Here is a 23,118-nt window from a genome sequence, read left to right as displayed (position 1 = left end):
AAAATTCAAAATTTGAAAATTGCAAAATTTTCAAAATTTTAGCCAAATTTGCATTTTTTTCGCAAATAAACGCAAAAATTATCGACCTAAATATACCACTAACATGAAGCCCAATATGTTACGAAAAAACAATCTCAGAACCGCTAGGATCCGTTGAAGCGTTCCTGAGTTATTACCTCATAAAGGGACACTGGTCAGAATTGCAAAAAACGGCCAGGTCATTAAGGTCATAATAGGCTGGGTCATGAAGGGGTTAAAGTTAATTGGGAGAGCATATACACTACTGGAGTTGATGACATTCATGCAAATTCATTGTGCCTATGATTTCATTTTTTTATTTTGATTCTCGGGGTGATTTGGAATCCAGTCCTTAGTTGACTACTTTGGTTTTCATTACCTGTTCATACGTCATTTTGGATTCCGTTGCCCGTTCATACGTCATTTTGGTTTCCATTGCCTGTTCATAAGTAATTTTGGTTTCCATTGCCTATTCATACATCATGTTGGTTTCTATTGCCCGTTCATAGGTCATTTTGGTTTCCATTGACTGTCCATACGTCATCTTGGTTTCCATTGCCCGTTCATACGTCATTTTGGTTTCTATTGCCTGTCCATACGTCATTTTGGTCTCAGTGAATTACATATTCATATCAGTAATGATTTTTAACTTGGATCTTACATTCATGGAGATTCAGTATGTAGTTTAAGTGTTCCCTAAATTAATTTGAGCCTTGTAATTATCAGTCTCTTCTATGGATTACACGAGATGTAAAGATTTTACTTTGAAAATGTTTAGATTAAATGTTGCAATGTCTTTGATGTAAAAACTTCAGCTCATGTTCAGTCAATGAAGTGAAAATCTCTTCCTGAGAAATGAGTAAGAAACGTATCCTACAACTCATACGGTAGAAGAGGAAGGGGGGCTCACAAAATGAACTAACACCCAACCGTTTACTGGAAGAAATAAATGTTAGCACTGGGATACAACTTTGTGATGTACAGTCTCAAGGTGTGCAGTCTCTGATGGATGTTTGTGCTTTAGGGCTGATTTCTGGGGCCTGATTTACCTATGAGTCATTTTGGTTTCTTGAACTTTAAGTCTATTAACTGGAATTTGTTAACTCCTTTGAGCATTGTTTGAAAAGGTTTTTTTAGAGTGTGGTATTGACTACAGGGATATACAACAGTGCTCTATGTGCTACGTTAGAATTAAGGTTTTGTGTGGTTTTTGTGAATATTCCATAAATTCTTCAATGTTCAAAAGGTCTCTGCTTTCTGTCAGTGAATACCAATATTCTTATTTTCAGTTATAGACTGGAAGCAAGGCACAGATGCATGGCTATATTCACTTTCTCCTGATTTCACTCTGAGAATTCAATACTAAAATGCACAGGACTTGAATTTTCTAAAGGTATGTTCATAATGCATTTTAGTCTACAGTCAGTGGCTGTTTTCATCTATGACCCCATTAGCACAAATATCCAAACCCAGTTTTCCGGGGCTGTCGGGTTACCCTCGACAGAGCCACTAACAGTAGGCTAAAATTCAATATAAACATACAGTGGGGCAAAAAAGTATTTAGTCAGTCAGCAATAGTGCAAGTTCCACCACTTAAAAAGATGAGAGGCGTCTGTAATTTACATCATAGGTAGACCTCAACTATGGGAGACAAACTGAGTAAAAAAAATCCAGAAAATCACATTGTCTGTTTTTTTAACATTTAATTTGCATATTATGGTGGAAAATAAGTATTTGGTCAGAAACAAACAATCAAGATTTCTGGCTCTCACAGACCTGTAACTTCTTCTTTAAGAGTCTTCTCTTTCCTCCCCTCATTACCTGTAGTAATGGCACCTGTTTAAACTTGTTATCAGTATAAAAAGACACCTGTGCACACCCTCAAACAGTCTGACTCCAAACTCCACTATGGTGAAGACCAAAGAGCTGTCAAAGGACACCAGAAACAAAATTGTAGCCCTGCACCAGGCTGGGAAGACTGAATCTGCAATAGCCAACCAGCTTGGAGTGAAGAAATCAACAGTGGGAGCAATAATTAGAAAATGGAAGACATACAAGACCACTGATAATCTCCCTCGATCTGGGGCTCCACGCAAAATACCACCCCGTGGGGTCAGAATGATCACAAGAACGGTGAGCAAAAATCCCAGAACCACGCGGGGGGACCTAGTGAATGAACTGCAGAGAGCTGGGACCAATGTAACAAGGCCTACCATAAGTAACACACTACGCCACCATGGACTCAGATCCTGCAGTGCCAGATGTGTCCCACTGCTTAAGCCAGTACATGTCCGGGCCCGTCTGAAGTTTGCTAGAGAGCATTTGGATGATCCAGAGGAGTTTTGGGAGAATGTCCTATGGTCTGATGAAACCAAACTGGAACTGTTTGGTAGAAACACAACTTGTCGTGTTTGGAGGAAAAAGAATACTGAGTTGCATCCATCAAACACCATACCTACTGTAAAGCATGGTGGTGAAAACATCATGCTTTGGGGCTGTTTCTCTGCAAAGGGGCCAGGACGACTGATCCAGGTACATGAAAGAATGAATGGGGCCATGTATCGTGAGATTTTGAGTGCAAACCTCCTTCCATCAGCAAGGGCATTGAAGATGAAACGTGGCTGGGTCTTTCAACATGACAATGATCCAAAGCACACCGCCAGGGCAACGAAGGAGTGGCTTCGTAAGAAGCATTTCAAGGTCCTGGAGTGGCCTAGCCAGTCTCCAGATCTCAACCCTATAGAAAACCTTTGGAGGGAGTTGAAAGTCCGTGTTGCCAAGCGAAAAGCCAAAAACATCACTGCTCCAGAGGAGATCTGCATGGAGGAATGGGCCAACATACCAACAACAGTGTGTGGCAACCTTGTGAAGACTTACAGAAAACATTTGGCCTCTGTCATTGCCAACAAAGGATATTTTACAAAGTATTGAGATGAAATTTTGTTTCTGACCAAATACTTATTTTCCACCATAATATGCAAATTAAATGTTAAAAAAACAGACAATGTGATTTTCTGGATTTTTTTTTCTCAGTTTGTCTCCCATAGTTGAGGTCTACCTATGATGTAAATTACAGACGCCTCTCATCTTTTTAAGTGGTGGAACTTGCACTATTGCTGACTGACTAAATACTTTTTTGCCCCACTGTAGTTGTTGTCTGTGGATTTTTAGGATGAGATGCAGATTTGGTAACCAGCAGGTTTGGTATCTGGATGTAAACAAGAGTTACATAGTTACATAGTTACATAGTTAGTAAGGCCGAAAAAAGACATTTGTCCATCCAGTTCAGCCTATATTCCATCATAATAAATCCCCAGATCTACGTCCTTCTACAGAACCTAATAATTGTATGATACAATATTGTTCTGCTCCAGGAAGACATCCAGGCCTCTCTTGAACCCCTCAACTAAGTTCGCCATCACCACCTCCTCAGGCAAGCAATTCCAGATTCTCACTGCCCTAACAGTAAAGAATCCTCTTCTATTTTGGTGGAAAAACCTTCTCTCCTCCAGACGCAAAGAATGCCCCCTTGTGCCCGTCACCTTCCTTGGTATAAACAGATCCTCAGCGAGATATTTGTATTGTCCCCTTATATACTTATACATGGTTATTAGATCGCCCCTCAGTCGTCTTTTTTCTAGACTAAATAATCCTAATTTCGCTAATCTATCTGGGTATTGTAGTTCTCCCATCCCCTTTATTAATTTTGTTGCCCTCCTTTGTACCCTCTCTAGTTCCATTATATCCTTCGTGAGGACCGGTGCCCAAAACTGGACACAGTACTCCATGTGCGGTCTAACTAGGGATTTGTACAGAGGCATTATAATGCTCTCATCATGTGTATCCAGACCTCTTTTAATGCACCCCATGATCCTGTTTGCCTTGGCAGCTGCTGCCTGGCACTGGCTGCTCCAGGTAAGTTTATCATTAACTAGTCCTTCTCCCTGTCAGATTTACCCAGTGGTTTCCCGTTCAGTGTGTAATGGTGATATTGATTCCTTCTTCCCATGTGTATAACCTTACATTTATCATTGTTAAACCTCATCTGCCACCTTTCAGCCCAAGTTTCCAACTTATCCAGATCCATCTGTAGCAGAATACTATCTTCTCTTGTATTAACTGCTTTACATAGTTTTGTATCATCTGCAAATATCAATATTTTACTGTGTAAACCTTCTACCAGATCATTAATGAACATGTTGAAGAGAACAGGTCCCAATACCGACCCCTGCGGTACCCCACTGGTCACAGTGACCCAGTTAGAGACTATACCATTTATAACCACCCTCTGCTTTCTATCACTAAGCCAGTTACTAACCCATTTACACACATTTTCCCCCAGACCAAGCATTCTCATTTTGTGTACCAACCTCTTGTGCGGCACGGTATCAAATGCTTTGGAAAAATCGAGATATACCACGTCCAATGACTCACCGTGGTCCAGCCTATAGCTTACCTCTTCATAAAAACTGATTAGATTGGTTTGACAGGAGCGATTTCTCATAAACCCATGCTGATATGGAGTTAAACAGTTATTCTCATTGAGATAATCCAGAATAACATCCTTCAGAAACCCTTCAAATATTTTACCAACAGTAGAGGTTAGACTTACTGGCCTATAATTTCCAGGTTCACTTTTAGAGCCCTTTTTGAATATTGGCACCACATTTGCTATGTGCCAGTCCTGCGGAACAGACCCCGTCGCTATAGAGTCCCTAAAAATAAGAAATAATGGTTTATCTATTACATTACTTAGTTCTCTTAGTACTCGTGGGTGTATGCCATCCGGACCCGGAGATTTATCTATTTTAATCTTATTTAGCCGGTTTCGCACCTCTTCTTGGGTTAGATTGGTGACCCTTAATATAGGGTTTTCATTGTTTCTTGGGATTTCACCTAGCATTTCATTTCACTTGACAATACTCTTGAAAACGGTAAAGAATTTATTCACAAATATTAGAAAGATGCAAAGATTTACTACAGAAAACCAGATAGTATCTTTAAAAAAGTTGTTCCATCAGAAAACGCTCTTTCCATATGCATCATCACGGAACCACAGACTTAAGAGACCATGTTTCAAACATGTCTCCTGTATGGAGCTTGCTCCAAAAGAAACTGATCACCAAGGTTTAGGGAAGCTGGAACTGTGAAGATCAGTTTATCACCAGGATAATAAATCACATCAGCTCACCTGGTATCATTCAATCTAACAAGGGCGCGATGCACAGACAGAGGCCATGGGCTGATTAAGAGCCTTAAGGTACCTTCACACGAAACGACATCGCTAGCGATCCATGACGTTGCAGCGTCCTGGCTAGCGATATCGTTTCATTTGACACGCAGCAGCGATCAGGATCCTGCTGTGATGTCGCTGGTCGCTGAATAAAGTCCAGAACTTTATTTGGTCGTCCGATCGCTGTGTATCGTTGTGTTTGAAAGCAAAAGCAACGATACCAGCGATGTTTTACACTGGTAACCAGGGTAAACATCGGGTTACCAAGCGCAGGGCCGCGCTTAGTAACCCGATGTTTACCCTGGTTACCAGCGTAAAAGTAAAAAAAACAAACAGTACATGCTCACCTGCGCGTCCCCCAGCCTCTGCTTCCTGACACTTACTGAGCGCCGGCCCTAAAGTGAAAGTGAAAGCACAGCGGTGACGTCACCGCTGTGCTGTTAGGGCCGGAGCTCAGTCAGTGTCAGGAAGCAGACGCTGGGGGACGCGCAGGTGAGCATGTACTGTTTGTTTTTTTTACTTTTACGCTGGTAACCAGGGTAAACATCGGGTTACTAAGCGCGGCCCTGCGCTTGGTAACCCGATGTTTACCCTGGTTACCCGGGGGCCTCGGCATCGTTGGTCGCTGGAGAGCGGTCTGTGTGACAGCTCTCCAGCGATCAAACTGCGACGCTGCAGCGATCGGCATCGTTGTCGCTATCGCTGCAGCGTCGCTTCGTGTGAAGGTACCTTTAGTGCTTGAAACAGGTAGGCCGAGTGTGTTTGTTTTTACTTTTCCCTTTTGATATTTTACTAGTTACTAATGAATAATGTTTTTGTAGTTCATTCTATTGGAGTTGCTGGATGTTTTACTGCCTTCTACTTGCCTTCATGTAAAGTTGGTCATAGACACTCGTTCAGCCAACAACTATCTCTCGCGACCCTCCTATACTCCTTCATGCTCACCAGTTGTTGACCTTCTTTTGGCCAAGTCAGAAAACCCTCATAAATAGAGATGGGCAGACCCCTGGATGTTCAGTCTGGTGAGTTCTGCTGAACAGGTAAAAAAAGTTTGGGTTCGGGTACCAGAACAGTATCAAGAACCCGAACATGGACCCCATTCACTTGAAGGGGGGGGCAAAGATCCAGTGTTTGCCAGTGCATGACAGCGCAGCAAACACTGCTTCTGATCAGTGGTAAAATCATTACCGCCAGTCAGACAGCTGCGGTTCCCATGCTGTGAAATGACAGCGTAAGCCCGCAGCTGTGATCGGAGCTAAAAAGTTTACCTTCGGTCACTGGCGTCTGCTGATGGAATTACTGCTCCCATCAGCCGATGCCTGCTGCCGCTAATAACAGTGAGAGCAGGTAGCTGCTGATGGGGTTTAAATAAGTAAAAAATGGTGTGGGTTCTCCTGTATTTTTGATAACCAGCCAAGCAAAACTGACAGCTGCGAGCCGCAACCCTTAGCTGTCGGCATTAGCAAGGCTGGTTATCAAGAATAGAGGCGTCCACACGCCATGTATATCGGCCCCCAGCCTAAAAATAGCAGCCCACAGCCACCCAGAAATGGCTCTTCCCATTTGCCCTGTAATGGCAAATACTAATCCTATAGTTATATTGTAAATAAACACAGCAACTATAAAGTATTTTATTTGAAATAAAAACAAAACACACTTCATTTTTTTAATTTAAAAATAACACAGTTATACTCACCTAATGCCCATTCCATTGAATCCCTTGTCTCCTGTAATAAAACAAAAATAAAAAACAACAATATCCCTCACCTGTCCAATGTTCTGTCCGACGCCGTAATCCATGTCTGGAGATAGTTTTCAACCTGGATGGTGCCAAAATGCGACCTTCCAGGCTGAGAACTACTGGTGAACGAGCAGCAGTTACCTCATCAAGGTTACTGCAGGTCACTGAGGCTGCATTCTCAGTTGGGCCAATGAACTGCAGTGACCTCCCTCCGGTGAGATCACCGTTAACACAGTGAGAAAAAGTCTCACAGTGCAGAGGCGAGTTCACTTCAATTCAAATTTATCGCAGTGAAATTCTGGTGAACTGCAGTGAACTCACCTCTACACCGTGAGGCTTTTTCTTACTGTGCTAGCAATGATTTCACCAGAGGGAGGTCACCGCAGTTCATTGGCCCGGCTGGGAATGCTGCCTCAGTGACCTGTGGTAAACCCGATGAGGTCACCACTGCTCACTGGTGTGTTTGCAGCAGCTCATTCACCAGTGGTTCTCAGTCTGGACAGTCGCATCTTGGCATTGTCCAGGTTGAAAACTAATAATCCCCATACATGGATTACGGCGTGGGACTTTTAGTATCTGTTTAGTTTGTGACTATCTGCCATTTTCTTGTGGTGTTCTGGCTGCTGGTCTTTTTCCTCTGGTGCTGGGTTAGTCTTGGGTAAGGTGTTTGTATCACTCTTTATTAACAAGCACCTGCCTCCCAGTTCTTGCTGGACAACAGTGTTAATCCACTTGAGTTCTAGCTTGGTGCTTTGCTTTGTCTTCAATAATTTGTGCAGTTCTGGGACCTCTGGTTCTGCTAGTCTAGTTTTTGTTTTCAGTTGGTTTCTGCAACCTTCTCTGTGCCTTCTATTAGGAGGTGACCCGTTTTTGTACCCAGTCCTTATATCTTTCAGGGATACCCTTCCCCCTATCTATAGGTCTTCACTTGAGATTAACCTAGGATCATCGGTGGGTCTATTCGCTAGGAATGGGTCGCCCACTCCATCGTAGGGTATCAGCCTAGTCATAGTGCAGGGTCAGTTTTCCCCCTTCTAACCTAGTCCTGTGTTGCAGTTCCGTAACAGGGATAGAATGTTGGACAGGTGAGGGATATTGTTGGTTTTTTATTTTTGTTATATTACAGGAGACAAGATTAAATGGAATGGGCATTAGGTGAGTATAACTGTGTTTTTTATTTTTAAATAAAAATAGAAAAGTGTGTTTGTTTTTTTATTTCAAATAAAAGACTTTATACTTCCTGTGTCTTTATTTACAATATAACTATAGGATTAGTAATGGATAGGTGTCTTATTGACGCCTCTCCATTACTAATCCATAGGCTTGATATCACCGAACAACACAAAGGTGACATCAACCCCACAAATATGAACCCCACTTGCCCCCACTACAGATCAAGTGGGAAGAGCCGGGCAAAGTGCCAGAATTGGCGCATCTTATAGATGTGCTTTTTTGGGGGTAACTGCGGCCTGCTATTTTTAGGCTGTGGGGCCAATTTACATGGCCTCTAACCAGCCTGAGAATACCAGCTGCCAGCTCTCTGCTTTATAGGTAATCTGACTGAACAGAGAACTAGTCTGAACTTGTGCATAACCAAAAAAGACTTACATAGCAAATAGATCAATGTCTGCATTCAAATTGTACTAAAGCAAGGGAATGTGCGATACATGAAATGTGAATAGCAAAATGGCTTGTGAAATCTATGAAAAAACACATGAGATGCTTAGCACAAAATTTGGCCAAAAAATCCACCACCGTCAATCTCATGGATGGGATGGGTCCCTGACCTGACTGCCTAGTGGTTATGCACCAGTTCAGACTAGTTCTCTGTTCAGTCAGTTTACCTATATTTACTATGTACTATTTTTTTCTGACTTGAACGCCCCGCCCTTCACCATGCTGTGATTTTAATTACATCCAACAAAAGTTGGTTCCGACGTTCCTATAAATGCAAGCTTTACTATGTTATTAGCCAGAGGTAAGTGTTCACACTAGGCAGTCAGGTCAGGGACCCATCCGATCTATGAGATTACCTTGACGGTGGTGGATGGGCTCACATTTTTTGGCCAAATTTTGTGCTAAGCATCTCATGTGTTTTTTTATAGATTTTACAAACTATTATGCTATTCACATTTCATGTATTGCACATTCCCTTGCTTTAGTACAATTTGAGTGCAGCCATTGATCTATTAGCTCTCTGCTTTAGCAAGACTTGTCAAAAATTAGAGGGATCTCACACCATTTTTTTTTTAATTATTTATTTAAAAAAACAGAGTGGGGACCCCTCTATTTTTGATAACCAGCCTTACTAACGCTGACAGCTGAGGATTGCAGCCCACAGCTGTCATTTTTGCCTGGCTGGTTATCAAAACTACAGGGGAACCCATGCCGTTTTTTTTAAATTATTTATTTAGAGAGCAGGAGGCTGCTGATGAATACTCCCATCAATGCGCCTGCACTAGCTGTTATTAGCGGCAGCAGGCACAGGCTGATGGGAGCAGCAGTCCCATCAGCCGACGCCAGTGACCGATGGTAAACTCCATCACAGGTGTGGGCTCATGCTGTCATTTGCCAGCATGGGAACCACAGCTGTCTTACCAGTGATAATGATTTTACTGCCGATTAGAAGCAGTGTTTGCTGCGATGTCATGCACATGACCGCACAACAAACACCCTGTGTTTGGGGGGGCCGAACCTGAACAGTAACACAGACTTCCTGGTGAAGTCCGTGTTTGGTATGGACACCGAACTTTACTTTTTGGGTTCGCCCATCTCTACTCATAAACATTAGATGGTTAATTAGTTACATTTTACAGTAAAATAGGATTTAGAAAGTGTAAAATAGAAAATATGTATTTAATATTTGTAATGCTTTTGGTTTCAATTCCAGGAGGCTTCCTGTTTTACCGGAAGATTCAAGTCATTTCCAAGCTTGTCGGGACTTTTTTGGGACATGGCGAGCAGTACAAGGAAGTTAGGTGACGTCTGCTTTGATCAGACTAAATGTCAACTAAGAAAATCTATTGTCTGGAGGCTGATCAGAAATTTTAGAGTCTTTTAATCTCAAATCTTTACCATTAAGAAATCACAACGGAATATAGAATACGATGGCATAAATTCTCACCTTTTCCTGCGAAGTAGAAATTCCACCACATATTATTTGTATGTTTCAAGATGAATCACAGCCATGTGTGCATAGATTGAGTAATTTGGAAATTTGATTTGGCTATAATAAAGTGTGTGCTAAACACAAATAGAGTATACTCTTCTTCTCTAGACCAGCCATAACAAACATCCTATGTGAATCAATAGTAATAAGTGATGGTTGAGACTTTTGTTAAAGTGGAAGAGACCCCAAATGTGGTACATGAGAATGATTCTGCTATTATTGTAATGTTCTTACTATGTAATGGACCAACACATGAGTTTAGAGGAAAAGATTAATGAAGTGAATTACTAATTATTTTGGCTAAGTTGCTGGAAACTAAAGTGTTACAAACAAGTAAACATGTTGCCGATCTTACAAAACAAAGTTCCAACAAAGGTCCTGGCTTGTTCTCATGTCTTATTTTAATTGCACTATTTATTAGAAGAATCGAGTTCAGGAAATAAACAGTTACATTTGATTGACTCCTGCTCCAAGCTAGATGGTGACCACCTCCAGTAAAATAAAGACAGGATAATATTTTTTTGACTTGTTCTGCTTTTTTTCACAAACCAAAAATGACAATCCAATTGGCAAAAGGAATGGGACAGAAAAAAAATCAGGTCCAAGAAGAATATTTTTCCATTGATAATGGAGGCTGTAGCTCAATTTGTGAGGACTATACTCCAACCTAAATTGTATGCAGTTTTCCCATACTCAAAAACTGCTGAAGCTCTTGAAGTCTTCCAGTTCATGAGCCATGGCTGCGGGATACAGAGCCAATCTTTTTCTGTCTCATATGTGCACATAACGATTAGGCCTGGCACTAAATACTGGATTCATAATGCCTTATGATTCAACACACTGGCTTCTTTCTCAGCACAATGGGCGCTCTTGCCAACTAATAACAGTTTGGACTGAGCTCCACCAGCATTTTCCTTGCTTTTCCATATGGTAAAGGATAAAGGTGTGCCAGATATTGTTTGCCAGATTTAACACTGAAATCATGTTGCAGATATTCCACACAAATCTTGCGTCATAAGAATAAAACTCAGGCATCAATGTTTCTTGTTTGGTGTAACACAAGAATACTGAGTTTATAAAAGATTTACTGCTATGTTACCAAGGTTAAAGCCGATGTTTCACAATATAAACATCATACCTAATGAACAGGGGCAGATACTGACAGAGAAGAGCCCCTGCGTGGAATGTGTGGCTGTCATACCCTCATGCTTACCCCAAAATATGTACATACTAATACATCACACGCACACGCACACGCACACGCACACACACACACGCACACACACACACACACATTATGCCTGAATATCTATAGTGCACACAGGAATATCTAAAATACATACCTACATAGTCTTTACATATGGAATTTTTTGTGATGAACTTGTTCAGATGGCCAGAAAATGTTTTTTTTTTTTTTTCATTTTCACATATTCATAGCCATATCTTTTTTTTTTATATTTTTACATGAACTTCACAATTTTAGGTCCTGTTTTTTTTGCAAGCTATAGCTTTTTTTAGACACCGTTGTGCTAATCAAATATGTTGAAAATAAGTTTTAGATTTATATTATTTTTTGTTGTAGATTAACTTGGAAAAAAAAGCATTGTGCCTTTTCTTTTAAAACATTTATCAGTTACCAAAAAGTATGTGTTTATTGTATTTTAGAGGTTGTTATGATTATAGGGATGTCAGTGTTATTTACTAGCTTGTGACATTTATTTAAAAAGTGTATTAAAAAATGATATTGTTTACTGTTTTACACCATTATTTTTATTAACTTTATGAAAAAAAAATTGGTGTTTACTTTTCAGCCTTTCTTTTTTTACCCATAAGGTATAGGTCTGTAGAACTGCACTGCTATATTGAGCTGTATCTCTATGTACCAGTACTATTTCCAACTTCATTTATTGCCAGAATCTGTCCAATCCTCAGCCCACAATCTACTAAAACTCTTGTGCATGCCCTCATCATCTCCCGCCTCGATTACTGCAACACCCTCCTCTGTGGCCTCCCCGATAACTCTCTTTGACCGCTCCAGTCTGTCCTCAACTCTACTGCCCGGTTAATCCACCTCTCTCCTCGCTACTCCCTGCTTCCCCCCTCTGCAAATCCCTCCACTGGCTCCCAATTCCCCAATGAATCCAGTTCACTACTGACACTGATCTACAAAGCCATCCACAACCTGTCCCCTCCATATATCTCTGAACTAATCTCCCACTATCTTCCATCACGTAATCTTCGATCCTCCCAAGACCTCCTACTCTTCTCCACACTTATTCGTTCCTCACACAACCGCCTCCAAGATTTCTCCCGAATATCCCCAATCCTCTGGAATTCCATGTCCGATTATCCACCACCCCCATCTCTTCAGGAAAGCCTACAGCCTGCTCTGACCTTGCTGCCGCATCACCAACCACCAGAGCTGCCGCGTCACCAACCGCCAGAGCTGCCACCTCACCACCACCAGAGCTGCCGTCTCACCAACCGCCAGAGCCGCCGCCTCACCACTGCCAGAGCTGCTGCTCCCCCGACCTTCTGTCTCCCCATTATCCCGTAGAATGTAAGTCCACAAGGACAGGGTCCTCTCCCCTCTGCACCAGTCTGTCATTGTAAATTTGTTTACTGTAAACGTTATCTATAACCCTGTACGTAGCCCCTTTTCTCATGTACAGCACCATGGAATTAAGGGTACTGTCACACAGTCACACTTTGGACGCTACGACGGCACGATCTGTGACGTCGCAGCGTCGTATGAGTATCGCTCCAGCGTCGTAGACTGCGGTCACACGTTGCAATCACGGCGCTGGAGCGATGCCGAAGTCCCCGGGTAACCAGGGTAAACATCGGGTTACTAAGCGCAGGGCCGCGCTTAGTAACCCGATGTTTACCCTGGTTACCAGTGTAAACGTAAAAAAAACAAACATACTCACATTCCGGTGTCTGTCCCCCGGCGTTCTGCTTCTCTCCACTGTGTAAGCAGCAGAGCCGGAAAGCAGAGCGGTGACGTCAGACGTCACCGCTGTGCTCGCTTTCCGGCTGGCAGGCGCTCACAGTGCAGAGAAGCTGAGACACCGGGGGACAGACACCGGAATGTGAGTATGTACTGTTTGTTTTTTTTACTTTTACGATGGTAACCAGGGTAAACATCGGGTTACTAAGCGCGGCCCTGCGCTTAGTTACCCGATGTTTACCCTGGTTACAAGCGAACACATCGCTGGATCGCTGTCACACACAACGATCCAGCGGTCAGCGGGAGATCCAGCGACGAAAGAAAGTTCCATACGATCTGCTACGAAGTACGATTCTCAGCAGGATCCCTGATCGCTGCTGCGTGTCAGACACAGCAATATCGTATGGATATCGCTGGAACGTCACGGATCGTACGGTCGTAGCGATCAAAGTGTGACTGTGTGACAGTACCCTAATGGTGCTATATAAATAAATAATAACATTACAGTGCAGGCTGTGGCTCACTGCTGAAAGTGCTTAGTTTGTGGTAAGACCCTTGGATTAGCCCCTCCATTGTGTACGCAGATGAGAGAAAACACACACAGAAGAGAGGACAGTGAGCCATGATTGAGGCTATGTATAGTTTAAATCAACTGGGCTCCTGTGCAACTGCATGGACTGGACATGTCGTTTGTCTTCATCTGTTATTAAACACATTTTAGCACAGATGGGGCTAGTGTACTTACTTTGAAAATCCATGTTAGAATGGCTGAATAATCATATCAATTGAGCATTTTTAAATTCAGCTCAGATTGGATTTATACAATGCTCATTTTAATACTAGGGGAAAAATGTAATTTGTAGTGTGAGTTTTAAGTAAATACACCAGTATAATATTGTATGCAACTTATATTGTGAAATCTGTTTAATGATCCCCTTTCAGCTTGACTTTAGGAGAATCATTGCAGTAATGGGGCATATGAGATTGCTTGAGATTCAATAACTTGAGATTGCTTTTAGGCTATGTTCACAAGTTGCGTTTTTGCTGCTTTTTTTTCTGCAGGGAAAAACCTGCTCTCTTGGCAGTAAAAAGTTGCTTACAAAAAGCAGTTTTTGCAGATTTCTTTTTGTCTCTTGTGCATGTTGATAAAGTTTAGTGGCCCCCCAAAAAAGGATGATTTAAAGGGAATCTGTCACCTCATTTTTCGCATATAAGCTGTGGCCATCGCCATTAGGGGCTTATCTACAGCATTCTGTAATGCTGTAGATAAGCCCCCGATGTAACCTGAAAGATAAGAAAACAAGTTAGATTATACTCACCCAGGGATGGTCCGGTTCGGTCCGGTCCGTTGGGCCTCGCGGTCCGGGTCCAGCTCCTTCCATCTTCATGCAATGATGTCCTCTTCCTTGCTTCCTGTCGCGGCTCCTGCGCAGGTGTAATGATTTGCCCTGCTGAGGACAGAGTAAAGTACTGCAGAGCGCAGGCACCAGGAAAGGTACGAGAAGCCCAGCTGCAGTGACATGCTGCAGTTTGCAAAAACGCAGCAGTTTTCTAAATCAGTCAGGAAAATAAAACCAAGGTGTATTCATGAGATTTCTGAAATCTCATAGACTTTGCTGGTACTGTAAAGCGCAGCTTAAAATTAGCATTAAAAAAAGGAAAAAACGCAGTGTGAGAACATAGCCTTAAGCAGACAATTGGCAGCTTTTGTCAAAGCAGTAGCTAGCCTGTATAGGGCAGTGATACAGACATACTGTATAGTTGGAATTGTTTTGGCCTACTAAAAGAATGGGGAGACTAACTATTATTTGTATTTAGTTAGGCATGACTAAATATGATAAAGCATCTTTCTCTGTGAAAGGAATGGCCAAGATAATAATTGAATATTCTGCAAACACATCAAATCAAGAGTTAGATGAGATTAAGAACTCATACCATGTGATCATCCTTCCTGTAGTGGAATTATGGGTTGCCAGTTATGAATTTTTGCAAATCTTTTATTACTTAATGGGCAGATGAAATGCTTTGTGTTTCTGGCTTTTCATATAGTTATAGACAAGTCGTGGAAATGGCTTGGAATTAGGTTTGAACTTGATAAACTTAAAGGGAATATGTCGCCTGGAGTTCTGTTATGATCCTTAGTGGTTGAGGATCACGAATTACTCCAGCTAAGTAACAAACATAGGACAAGCTCTAGGGAGGTGGCAAACTGGACTAACCGCAAATCTGAACCTATCCAAACACACTAGAAGTAGCCGGTGAACGTGCCTAAAAAATCCTAGACGTCTCGAGCCAGCCTGAGGAACTAACCACCCCTAGAGAGAAAGAAAGACCTCTCTTGCCTCCAGAGAAATAATCCCCAAAGATATAGAAGCCCCCAACAAATAATAACGGTGAGGTAAGAGGAAGGCACATACACAGGGGTGAAAACAGATTCAGCAAATGAGGCCCACTAATACTAGATAGCAGAAAATAGTAAGGGGTCTGTGCGGTCAGTAAAAAACCCTAACAAAATATCCACACTGAGATTTCAAGAACCCCCGCACCAACTAACGGTGTGGGGGGAGAAACTCAGTCCCCTAGAGCAACCAGCAAGCGAGGAGATCACATCTTAGCAAGCTGGACAAGAAACATGATGAATGCTGATAATCAAAAAATGAACGGACAAAAACTTAGCTTGTCTTGGAGAGGCTGGGAGCAAGATAGACACAAGGAATCTGAAGAGCACTGAATACATTGATAGCAGGCAAGGAACTGAGTATCCAGGTGAGTTAAATAGGAAACGAACCAAGGATAACGAACCAGCTGATGCAGCCAACCTGCAGAAGACAACACTACACAGTACCGCTTGTGACCACTAGAAGGAGCCTAAAAATAGAGTTCACAACAGAGTTCACCCCCAAACTATTTACATGCACAAGTAGCTCTTTCAAAGACAAAACCAGAAATATCTTTACATGGACAGTCAGTCCCTCTGTTAGTAAGAAACCAGCATTTGAAATAAAATGCAAAGGAGGCTGAAGAATTATCTGTAGATCTGAATCCTTTGTCGCTCCAGCTTTATTCCCCACCCAGCGCTGCCTCCTCCTCTTGACTGACTGCTCTTTTGTATGAAATACTCAGTGTAGAGCAGAGGTCTCAAACTGCATTCCTCAAGGGCTGCAATAATTTAATCACCTACACACATAACGATTACAGCACCTTGTGCAACGCTAAGGAACTATTGAAATTGCGTATGGTTTGCAGCCCTCGAGGAATGCAGTTTGAGACCCCTGGTGTAGAGGCTTTCAGCCAAGCAGGAGGAGGCAGTGCTGGGCAGGGAATTGAGCTGAAGTGACAGATGCTTCAGATCTACAGTAGCTCTTTGAGCCTAATTTGCATATCACTTCAACTGCTGATTTCTCAGGAATGGAGGAACGGACTTGGCCATGTAAAGGTATTGATGGACTCGTCTTTGAAAAAGCTACATGCACATATAAATAGTTTAGCAGGTGAACTCATGCAGACAGATTTTCTTTCAGATCTCATGCTTGCTGAGGAAATGACCTATCAGATAGAACCAGCTAACTCAGAGATCCAAAAAAGACAATGAGTGTGAGAAGTATATTTATATATCAGGCTAAAGGTACCGTCACACTAAGCGACGCTGCAGCAATACAGACAACAATGCCGATCGCTGCAGCGTCGCTGTTTGGTCGCTGGAGAGCTGTCACACAGACCGCTCTCCAGCGACCAACGATGCCGAGGTCCCTGGGTAACCAGGGTAAACATCGCGTTGCTAAGCACAGGGCCGCGCTTAGTAACCCGATGTTTACCCTGGTTACCAGTGTAAAATGTAAAAAAAACAAACACTACATACTCACCTTCGCGTCCCCCGGCATCTGCTTCCTGCACTGACTTAGTGCCGGCCCTAACAGCAGAGTGGTGACGTCACCGCTGTGCTGTGCTTTCACTTTACGGCCGGCGCTCAGTCAGTGCAGGAAGCGGACGGCGAGGGACGTGTGACAGACATCAGAGGGTGAGTATGTACTGTTTGTTTTTTTACATTTTACACTGGTAACCAGGGTAAACATCGGGTTACTAAGCGCGGCCCTGTGCTTAGTAACCCGATATTTACCCTGGTTACCATTGTAAAACATCGCTGGTATCGTTGCTTTTGCTGTCAAACACAACGATACACGGCGATCTGACGACCAAATAAAGTTCTGAACTTTAATCAACGACCAGCGATATCACAGCAGGATCCTGATCGCTGCTGCGTGTCAAACACAACGATATCGCTATCCAGGACGCTGCAACGTCACGGATTGCTAGCGATATCGTTTAGTGTGACGGTACCTTAACAGAATCAAGCAGTAGCACTGGAATACTTTAAACGCGCATATTGTGTAAAGGTAGGTGCACACCCCCACTAATTAGGGAATTTAGTCATTTCAGCCACACCCATCAGTAATAGGTACATGTAATGACTCACAAAGCCATACAGTCTACATGGAGAATCAATATCTTCACTAGAACCTAGTGACCTGACCTCAGTCACCACAGAGCTGCCAGTGAATGCATTCCAGGATAGCACCTTTTACACAGGGCTATTATCATACAAAAAATATTATTACGAGCAAACGTTCCCAAGCTTCTTTCTGTACAAACCTGTTTATCGATTACACCATTGGTAACAATTTGCTCGTTTGTTCTTGATTATATCTATTACACAGGTCTGCGACTAAAAAGCTGTTTGATTATTTTCATCTAATTTCCATGTATTTTGGTGTGCTGAAAACGAAAAAAATATTGAAAAAAATCCTGGACGTCAGGATTTGCCACAAAATGCAAAATTCTCTTCAAATTTAGTTTATTTTTCTCAATTTTTGATTGATGAAGCAATTCGTAAAATCACTTCCAAAAGATGGAGAATGCTTCAAATACTTGGTCACCAGGTTTCCAGGCCTCTCGGAGGTAAAATTGAAGGAAGGTGTGTTCGTCGGACCAGACATTAGAAGGCTCATAGCTGATCAAGAGTTTTTCAATACCATGATGCATCCTCAAAAAGAAGGGTGGTTTGCATTTAAAGAGGTCGTAGAGAAATTTTTAGGCAATAACAAAGACTCTGACTACAAAAAAATCGTCGGACGAATACTGAAAGCATTTCAAGCTTTAGGTTGCCTGATGAGTTTGAAAGTGCATTTCCTCCATTCCCACCTTGACAACTTTCCTGAAAATTTGGGAGCTGTGAGTGAACGATTCCTCCAGGACATTAAAGAGATGGAAAGAAGATACCAGGGAAGATGGATCATTACAATGATGGCAGACTACTGTTGGATGCTTCAGAGAGACATTCCAGATGCTACTCACAAGCGTAAATGTACCAAGAGAAGCCTCACAGGGAAGAAGAATCGATTTTAGTGTGTGTTAGTGAGCTCATTGCAGTTCAAAAATGATTTTCATGAAACATTTGTAATAAAAAAAATAATTTTATGAGTCTATTTTCATTTATTTTGAGGTATTGTCTTATTGAACAAAGTGACTTAAATTGTCAGAAAACGTGATGTCCTATGACAAAACGGAGGTCATTTTCGGATTCAGCGCACTTAAAAACATAAAGATTACGTGGAATAACCAAATCAGCTCTTGAAAATTTTTTTGGCAGACCTGTGTTATTCGAGAAATCCATGTTTTCCTTATATGCAAATGAGCTGTTAAGATCTTTGGGTCGAACATTGATCTGCATGAGAATCTGCCTCCAGAGCTTGTTTTAAATGAAAGGAGTTACCAGTGTGAGAAATGTACCTAACACAGAACAGTAGAACTGAACTTTGTCTCATAAAAAAACACGTTAAAAGCTGTTGAAAAATGGGTTAATTCTACATTGCCAGTGAATGAATAATGAACAGGAGTCAGAGATCCAGGAATGCATTTTTTTGTCAATGCGTTTTGAAGTCTCACACTTCTTCATCAGGACAAGGCTGATGAAGACAGGTTGGGTTTGTCCTGAGGAAGCAGTACGAGTCTTCGAAACACATTGACAAATAAACCGCATTCCTGGATCTCTGACTACTGTTTATCATTCATACATTGGCAGCACAGAATTAATCCATTTTTCTCCAGCATTTGATGGTCTTCAAATTGTGGGTCTGCAGCAGCCCTTTCTTCAAAACTGCTGTGGTCACACAACCCTACCAGGTGAGCACATTTGCCCACATCATCTTATTTTTATTTGGTTAAATCCTATTATGCATATTGTTTTTCCAGCCTATTATCCAAAAACAAACACATTATTAGCTGAAGCTCTCACAGCTCTGCTGTATTGCAACCCTGTCTCCCTGAGATGGAAACTGAAGCTAAGAGGAACTTGCAGATGTGTCCGTTATAATCACACACAGCTCTGCAGTGAGATCAGGGGAACAGAGAGCGGCCATTACACATCACACTGGTAACTTCCCCTTTCATTTAAAATAATCTGTGGAGGCAGATTCTCATGACGCTGTTTAACCCTTGAATTCTTGTTCAGATTTACTGCTCTACAAACAAAAAGTGAAGTGAAGTTCCTGCATACAGAAGAGGAGGGTACCACACTGAGAAGCAAGGTCATGAACCTTACAGAATTCTAGCCCTTATGGCACTCCAATTTAAAAGGTAACTTGTCAATATATTCACAGGCAGTAGGAATCAGAACCTTGCTTACGGCCTGTAGCCAGGAATGTTTTATTCTGAAATGCTGCAGTTAGATTATAACTGACACAACACAATACAGCATTAAACACATCTTCAATTGTCTTCTCAGTGCTCCAACTTCCATCTCTGTGTTACAATATTGCAAAGCTGTGAGATCTGCAGCAAATGTGTTTGTTTCTTCACGTACTTTAGTTTTTCAATCTGTTCCCACAAAGTTTTTTGTATATAATTGTCTTTGTATGCTGAATCATTAAGATTTCCCTTTCCTGGAACAAAGGGGCTTAGGCTGATCCCATAAAAACAACCCGATAGTGCTATCGCTCATACATCAAACTTTACATTTGACACAATTCAGTCAAGCAAGTAACTTTCTCCTGACATTTGCCAAACCCAACTCATTCATCAGACTTCCCTACAGAGAACCGTCATCATTGTGCTTGGTGATGTAAGGCTTGCGTGCAGCTGTAAACCCGTGCCATGAGGCCCCTGTTGCAGTTACTGTGCTGGTGTTAATACCAGAGTAATTTTTTGAGTCAGCAGAGCGTTGCTAAATTTTATGCACAATGCGTCTCAACACTCAAGATCTTGATCTGTTACTTTATGTAGTCTAAAGCATCATGGCTGAGCTGTGGTGGTCCCTAAACGTTTCCAGTTTTGCCGCTCACAAATTAATGTGGAAAAATTTGCAAATAAGAAATTTCACAAACTGACTTCCAATTACATGTCCGCGCTGGTGCTCTTTAGAATAACCCAATCTTTCATAGTTGTTATTAAAGGCAGACTACATTTCGCAGGGTTGGATTTTATACATTTGTGCCAAAGAGACTAAATGAAAGATCTGAATTCAGTGATAATCTTGTCTATATAGTATATTACATGGCACCCATTGAATCTAATGGCCATCTATATAATGCAATCATGAGTCCTTTAGAGCTAGATCTGCTGTTTGCAGTGAGCTTCTAATTAGTATTTTAGTGGGGGCTCCAAATGAATAAACACATTCTGTGAAATCCAAATGCCCTAAAAGGGTTTTCCTAAGGCCGAGATTCTCCAAAGTTAGTTCTGTAGCATAGCAAAGATATCCATAAACTGGTACAGTATATAGCCCTGATACCACCGGACTATATGGTGACTTGTAGCCGAATGTGGAGGCATAAGTAGGCATAGTGACTCGACTTATGAATATGGCCGATAGCTTAGCATTTTGTAGAAAGATCGCTAGCTGGTTCCCTTAGTTGACAAAGTTTTGGAACCTCTAATGAGACAACCTCTTGAAGAAGAGAACTGTTTAAATACCGTAGATCTATCTTATCTCACTCGTGACCGGTGATATTTAACATGTTTTATAGCGTGTTTTTTTTTTTAAATGTTGTTGTTTTTTTAAGAATCATATAAATGGGGGCAAAGTTTTCTTGCCTCTATTAAACCATCCTCGGCTACTTTCTTTAGACTTTACTGTGCTATAGGTTTGGGTCTCTCCTGCTACAGTATACATATAGAAGCAAATTAAGATCTATTACTTCTGGCTTCTTTCATGAAGTGTTCCTCAAGCTGGACCAATGCCAAGTGTACTGAAACCTTATAGGTGTGATTGTGTAATGTAACATACAAGCGTTTTTCCTCATTTCCTGTTCTAACCGACTGATTCATTAGTGCTGTACAATTTTAGCACAAACTGTTTACAAAGGTGATTAGTAGGAAAATTACATCTGAGTTTTTAAGTGGACCCAGTGGCATGGAACATTGAGATGTGTGGAGGTAACACGATGACGAGTCCCTGACATACGGCATTTCAGTATATAGATCAGAGTCAGCTGAACAAGAAAGTACTAGAGATAGATATATATGTTCAGTTATATAATCCTCATAAAATACAGAAAATACAGATGAAGTTGTTGTACACCTTAAATAGCAGGCGCGAGTCCAGTACATTGATATATACCGGTACTTACATATGTATATAAGTGTTTCAGGTGAGAAACCGAGATGAAACCTGTACTGTACTCCAACTATGACTTTTCCAATATATTTAAAAATCATGTTCTTTTCTTGAAATTTTGTGCTCTTTTTTCTACACACATATCTTTGATCACTGTGGCCAAAGAGTTGTATTTTAACCTCATTGATCCACAGGACTTGTTTCCAAAATGAACAGGAGAGGTTTTCTTCTGGTGACTCCTAAATAAAGGCCATATTTGTGTCTCTGAACAGTAAAGCAATGTACCACAACCTCAGAGTCTGCTAAATCTTGTCATATATGTCATATATGTAAGCAATGAATGAAAAAGTCATGGTAGGTGTATAGGTTTCACCTTGGCTCCTCTCAGTATGGACTGAACTTGGAGGCTCTGGAGTGAACTGGGATGAAGCCTCCATTCCTAGTCCACTACTTGTTTTCCTTTTACTGAGGTCTTATTATTAAACGCAGCTGGACTGAGGCCTAGGGGGATCTCTAACTGGACACACAGTGGTCTCTGTCTGGGTGGCTGTTCTCAAATTATAGGTACAAGTTACTACTGTTTTGTGACAGATAGGGAAGTCACGTTTTAGCAAATGCTCAGTCAAGCAGGATTATTTTAAGCTAGTTTTGTTTTAGATTTACAACCCGTATGTTGTTTGCCTGTACTGAATTTATGTTAATAAAAGCCAGAAAGCAACCAATCTTTAGATATTTGAAACCTGTCTTTTTCTCTGTCAGTCTAACCAGTGAGCTATATCCACACAATATGTATATAGACATATATGTACATAGACAGATAGATAGATAGACAGACCATGAATGTAGGCAACACTCCAAAAGATTCAGATACAAGGCTTGACGAAGGCTCAACTGTTAATGAGCCAAAATGTTGCCACTGTGCACATGGGCAAGTTAAACACTTCTTATAAATGCTGCCTATGTTTAATGGTTTTCTGTCTTAAAGGGATTGTCGGGCCTTTGGGTACAAATCTACACTCACTCTATGTTACTGCAGACTTGTGAATTCTCATATCACAGGCACTGTGCGCTGTGACGATTCTCTGGTGTCGATGCCAGGAGTGTGGGGTGCAATATGTGATTTGCATACAAGCAGTCACCGGTGCTGGCACCAGGAGCAGCAGTTGCATGATTGCAGGTATGTGATTTGCATGTGAACAGTCACATGCCGACTAGACATGCTTGACCTCGCTCAGTGCAGATGTATTAAGCGAGGCTGGACAGGTCTAGTTGGAATGTATGCAAATCACATACTTGCAGTCACATGACCACCTGCTCCCAGCATCGGACACTGGAGAGTGCGCGCTATGTGAGGATTCACAAGTCTGAAGTCACATAGAGTGACTGCACACTTGTA

General features: G+C 41.7%; 1 protein-coding gene across 2 annotated transcripts in view; it reads right to left on the bottom strand.

Annotated features, from left to right (window-relative positions):
* The window catches only part of HDAC7 (histone deacetylase 7), a 498,490-nt gene that overhangs the window by 177,291 nt on the left and 298,081 nt on the right, over window positions 1–23,118 (bottom strand). The window lies entirely within an intron of this gene.

This window comes from Ranitomeya variabilis, chromosome 3 (genome assembly GCF_051348905.1).
Source record: "Ranitomeya variabilis isolate aRanVar5 chromosome 3, aRanVar5.hap1, whole genome shotgun sequence".
In the NCBI taxonomy this organism is placed as follows: domain Eukaryota; kingdom Metazoa; phylum Chordata; class Amphibia; order Anura; family Dendrobatidae; genus Ranitomeya; species Ranitomeya variabilis.
This window is presented reverse-complemented; position numbering and strand designations above follow the sequence as displayed.